The sequence below is a fragment of the Peromyscus maniculatus genome, chromosome 2 (genome assembly GCF_049852395.1).
Source record: "Peromyscus maniculatus bairdii isolate BWxNUB_F1_BW_parent chromosome 2, HU_Pman_BW_mat_3.1, whole genome shotgun sequence".
In the NCBI taxonomy this organism is placed as follows: Eukaryota; Metazoa; Chordata; class Mammalia; order Rodentia; family Cricetidae; genus Peromyscus; species Peromyscus maniculatus.
In genome coordinates this window covers 154,640,506-154,646,258 of record NC_134853.1, presented here as the reverse complement: position 1 = coordinate 154,646,258, position 5,753 = coordinate 154,640,506, and positions in this window count along the sequence as shown.

Sequence of the window (5,753 nt, the reverse complement as noted above, 5' to 3'; positions counted from 1 at the left end):
ATAGAGATCCACCTGCCTCTGTCTCCCCAGTGCTGGGACTAAAGGCATGTGCCACCACCACCACCTGGCTAATTTATTTATTTTTAAACTTTTGTTTTTATGCATAAGTGTTTTGCTTGCATGTATTTCTGTACACCATATGAATGCCTGGGGTGTGCAGAATCCAGATAAGGGCATTGGATTTCCTGGGACTGGAGTTATAGATGGTTGTGAGCCACCATGTGGGTGCTGGGAATTGAACCCTGGTCCTCTAGAAGAGCAACCAGTACTCTTAACTGCTGAGCCATCTCTCCAGCCCCAGGAAATCTATTTTAAAAATAAATCTGTGATGTGCTTTTTTTTGTTTTGTTTTTATTTTTTTGAGACAGGGTTTCTCTGTATATCCTTGGCTGACCTTGAACTAATAGAGATCCCCCTGCCTCTGCCTCCTGGGTGCTTGAATTAATGGCCTCCACCACCATCGCTGGCTTGTGACCTTTATCTTTATTACATATTAAGCTCTTGCCAAAGAATTTTCAGTTGGTAGTAGGCCTGGGATGTGCATCAGCGGTAGGGAGCTTACCTAGCTTCAGAGACATGCTGGTCCTAATCCTAAAAACAAAACAAAACCCAGACAAACAAACAAAACCTTCGCATCAAGGAGCATGACATTGCTTTATTCTTCAGGGCTTGGCAAGAATATGACTGATTTGCTGTTAGCCTGTTCATCAGCCACAGCTCCAGCACACTAATGAGAAAACACTGTGTCTTTTTCTCTGGCCTGGCCCCATAGAAGCAGGAAGCCAGCTGCTTGCAGGGTTTCCCACATGGCAGTTCTGTCCTCTTTTCTGTCCTTGTCCTTCTTTCTGTCTGTTTCAGACACTGGCCCAAAGCCTAAGCATGCTTCCCCCGGCACTCTGGTTTCTCTGAAGCCTCCCTGCCCCTCCACCATGCTGCTCTGCTGTAAGACGAGCTGACTTTCTTAGACTCGAATTCAAAAAGCCTGGCTTTCACTTCTGTTCTCCATCTCCCTCCCTGCAGCTTTACAGCTTGCCTACCCTGTTGCTTTCCTCTCAGACTTCAATAAGAGTGTCCTCAAGCTTAAGACAACAACAACAACAACAACAAAAAGGAAGTAGAAAAGGGAACTAGCTGGTAGCCGTGGCTCTTGTAGGTGGTGGGGAGTGTGTGCTGAAAGAGGCCCTGGAGCACTCAGAGTGCTGCTGGAAGTCTGATAAGCAATTGCATAGAAATTATCCCAACGGGAGAGGGAGGCTGAGGCAGAGTGCCACGGGACATGGAAGGCCTCTCTCAGGAGCCAGTCAGGATATGAAACTCTTTCAGGGTGAAATGGAAAGATGTGTTCACAGCGGGAGCTCTGGGTTTCAGCTACAGCTTTCCCATCGTCTGACTGAGCCTTAGTTCATTCTCTGTCTGTAATATAAGGGCAGCGATACCCACCTTCGGTTGCTCTTGAAGTGAGCAACATTTAAAGTACCACCTCTGCTAACAGAGTTGAATCTTCCATTTGGGTTGTTACCGTGGCTGACCTCTGTCATTCTAGGTCAGAGGGGCACTTGTCTGGGGAGAAGGGCTCTGATAGCATACTTGCCTGATTCCATATGCCTGTCTTAGGCAACTCAGCTCCCTGGAATGGGCTCTCTCCATTTGGGTGTGTGCAAGTCTCTGCCTCTTGAGTACAAGGTAACTTCTCTAGAGAGAAAGTTCCTTGAGGGCGGTAGGCGGTCATGCTGGCTTGACCACAGTTGTTCTGGGTGACTGGTTTGCATCTGTGCTCAGAAGACTCGGCCTCGCATCTCCTGTGCTTACTATTTGAGAGTGTCTGGGGTGTTTATGGAGTTATGGTGTTATGCAGTATTTTGAGCAAGGCTGGGTGGTATGCTGGAGCATTTGTTTTGCCCCGGGATTCACTGGAGCAGGGTGTTCATTCCCCTACCTGCACCCAGGACCTCACATGTCCAGTCCTCTTTTATCTGCTCCTGTCCAGTCTGCAGGATCTTCCACTCACAGTTCTCCTGGGTAAACTTTCCTCTAATGGTTTCACTCTTGACCTCCAGGAAGAGTTAGGCTCCCTTCTTTGTCCATATTCACACATTCACTTACTCACTCATTCCCTCACTCCCTCGGTAGCAGTGTTTTTCATTGCCCATCAAGTACTTGGGAAACACCCTACCACTGATCTACAGCCCAAACCCTCCCATGCTCCTAGATCGCCAGAAGAGAGAAGTTTTAAGGAGACAGCTGATTCCATCTTGAACCTGCTCAGTCCTAGGGATATGGGGGGAGGGGCATCAAGGAAATGAATGAATGAATGAATGAATGAATGAATGGTTGAATGGCTTCTTCCCAAATGGCTTCTCAGGCAACAAGTAGCTTCTCAAGCAAAGTAGCTTAAGGTCAAAGAGCTTGAGTTTAGCACACCATGTAATCTCAGGAGGCAGAGGCAGGAGGATAACTGAAAACAAGAGGCCAGCATAAGCTACGTGGTGAATTTCAGGATGGCCAAGACTACATAGGGGCACAGTGTCTCAAAAAACAAAACACAAAACAAAAACAGCGAAGCTACTTCATTTACCTTTTGGTTTTGTCCTTTACCAAATGAAGGTCATTCTTTAACCTTTCCAAGCTGTAGATGCCCCATCCTTAAATTTCCTCAGGATATGCTGGGAGGGAGGGATGTATGAAGTAGCACAGAGCTGTGCCACTAGGAAGACACTCAGCCAATAGCAGTTGTTCCTCCGATAGGCTTGCAGGGAGGGGCAAGTGCTTTCTCTTGCTGAGCCATCTCTGTGGCCTTCAATCAGTCATTAAGTATCTGTCTACTGGCTAGAGCACGGAGATGCTCACAGAGCTTACACAAAGAAGAGCCAGAAGAAGTAAGAGGAAGAGCTAAGAGAAGCTTGTAGCTATTCCCAGATACAATGTGTATAAACGCAGAACACTTGAAAGTATTGGATTAGTTTTGTTATTCTTTGAGTGATGGAAGCAGTAGGGACTGAAGCCAGGGCCTCCTATAAGCTAAGCATTTATCTCCCCCTCTTTTCTCTCTGCCTGAAGTCCCGCCTAACCCAGCTATTGGCCATTTAACTCTTTTGTTTTTTGTTTTGTTTTTCGAGACAGGATTTCTTCGTGTAGTTTTGGTGCCTTCCTGGATCTTGCTCTGTAGCCCAGGCTGGCCTCGAACTCACAGAGATCAGCCTGGCTCTGCCTCCCGAGTGCTGGGCTTAAAGGCGTGTGCTCCACCACCCAGCTGGGATAATCTTTTTGGTTTCAACTCTTTATTAAACCAATCAGGAGTGTCTTGGCAAAGACACATCTTCACAGTGTACAAAAAGATTATCCCAGCTGGGCAGTGGTGGCGCACGCCTTTAATCCCAACACTTGGGAGGCAGAGCCAGGCAGATCTCTGTGAGTTTGAAGCTAGCCTGATCTACAGGGTGAGACCCAGGACAGGCACCAAAACTACACTGAGAATCCCTGTCTCAAACAAACAAACAAACAAACCAAAAAAAGCTTATCCCACAACAGGAGTGGGCTCCAGAGCAGTGGATCCAGAATGCTGTAGTCTGTCCTGTTTAGATTAGGAACTGCAGAGCACGTCTAGGTCTGTTATCTAGCAAGTGCTTTTGGGAAATTTAACCCAACTTCAAGGCAATATGTGAAAGGTATAGATTTTGAGTTTCACACACCATTTCCTGGAGCTGACTATCTCAGCTTGACCTTATTGTATCGAGGAGAGCAAAGAGCCTGTGAAAACTGAACCTTAGGAAGGTGCCATCCCTAAGTATATATCCAACTGTGAAACAATGATGGATGTAGTCAGTTTAGAAACCTGAGCCTATGAGGACAACAGTGGCCAGAGTTATGCAAAACAAACCTGCCCAACTGGAGGAGTTTGCTGTTTTACTGGAGAATTCAGTATTCTTCCATAACCAATGTCTTCTCCTAACAATTCTTCTTTTCTTTCCTTTTTTTTTTTTTTTCTCCGAGACAGGGTTTTCCTGTGTAGCCCTGGCTGTCCTGGAACTCGCTCTGTAGACCAGGCTAGCCTTGAACTCACAAAGATCTGCCTGCCTCTGCCTCCTGAGTGCTGGGATTAAAGGCGTGCACCACCATGACCCAGCTAATATATTTTTTTAAAAACTTTATTTTTATTCCATGTGCATTGGTGTATGTATGTATGTCATACATCAGGTGTTAGATCCCTTGGAACTGGTGTTAGAGACAGTTGTGAGCTGCCATGTGGGTGCTGGGAATTGAACCTGGATCCTCTGGAAGAGAAGCCAGTGCTCTTAACCACTGAGCCAGCTCTCCAGCCCCTCTTATTCTTCATATAATTTGTATGTGTCTATGAGAGAGAGAGAGAGAGAGAGAGAGAGAGAGAGAGAGAGAGAGAGGAGAGAGAGATGCATGTGCCATGATGAGTGTTCAGAGGTCTCTCCTTCTACCTATATGACGGTCCCAAGAATCAAGCTCAGTTCATCAGCTGATTATCTGGCTAGCTCTACCAACTGAGCCATCTCCCTAGCCCCCATGTTTAAGTTTTCTTTTTGGGGGCTGGCTGTTGTATTGCATGCCTTTAATCCTAACACTCAAGAGGCAGAGGCAGGTGGATTTCTGTGAGTTGGAGGTAGGCTGAAGCTATATAGCTCGTTCCAGGCCATGTGGGGGCGCGTGTGCAGGTGCTCTCCAAGGCCAGAAGCGTAGGACCCTCTGGAACTGGAGTTAGTAGGCAGTTGTGAGCTGCCCTAAAATAGATTGAACTCAGGTTCTCTGCAAGAGCACTAGCTGCTCTTAATTGCTGAGCCATCTCTTCAACCACTGCTTTCTTTGTGACATGGGGTCTCATGCAGTCCAGGCTAGCTTTTAATTTGTTATGGAGGTTGGTCTTAAATGCCCAATTCTCAACCTAAGTGAGTGCTGGGATTACCAGCTGGAACCACCACACCTTCCCTAATTGATGTATGCCAGTTACTTAACATAGGTCTCACAAATCTAGTAAGCAGGAGGAAACAATGTCAGGGTTTTCGGTAACGACCAGAAGCCATCCTTAGCACGTAGACTCAGGGCCTGGAACTCAGGTTGTCTCTGGTTCTCAACTGTCTTCTTTATTCCCACAATCCAAGCAAGTTCAGGTGATGCCTCTTCCTAAGAGAGAGTGGTGGAGCTCAGGGCAGGAGAGGCCTGAGGGGACACCCCTAGAATCAGTGTCCTTCACTTAGCATAGTCCGTCCAACCTTAAGAATGTCACTTGAACGACTAGAAAACAGGACTGCTTTCTGCTGTTGAAGACAAGATGGTTGGTAATGTATTGTTATTTTTGTTTTCAGTGTTTCAGATTGTCTTGAAACCAGACAGCCTGGATTGCTCTTTACCAATATTACAATAACGTTAAGTTACTTTTTTTTGTTTGGTTTTTTGACACAGGGTTTCTCTGTGTAGCTTTGTGCCTTTGCTGGATCTCGCTCTGTAGACCAGGCTGGCCTCGAACTCACAAAGATCCGCCTGGCTCTGCCTCCCGAGTGCTGGGATTAAAGGCGTGCGCCACCACTGCCCGGCTTGTTAAATTACTTTAAAATTTTAAATTACACGATTTCTTTCTTGTGTGGGTGTGTCACAGCTTTTCGGTGCAAGTCAGATAATTTACAAGGGTCACTTCTCTCCTTCAACTCCAAAGGACCCTGGAGCCCAGCACTGACACCTCCGTCCGGTGTAAATGAGGGTGTGTCTCGCGGCAGGATGGGAAGGGCTGG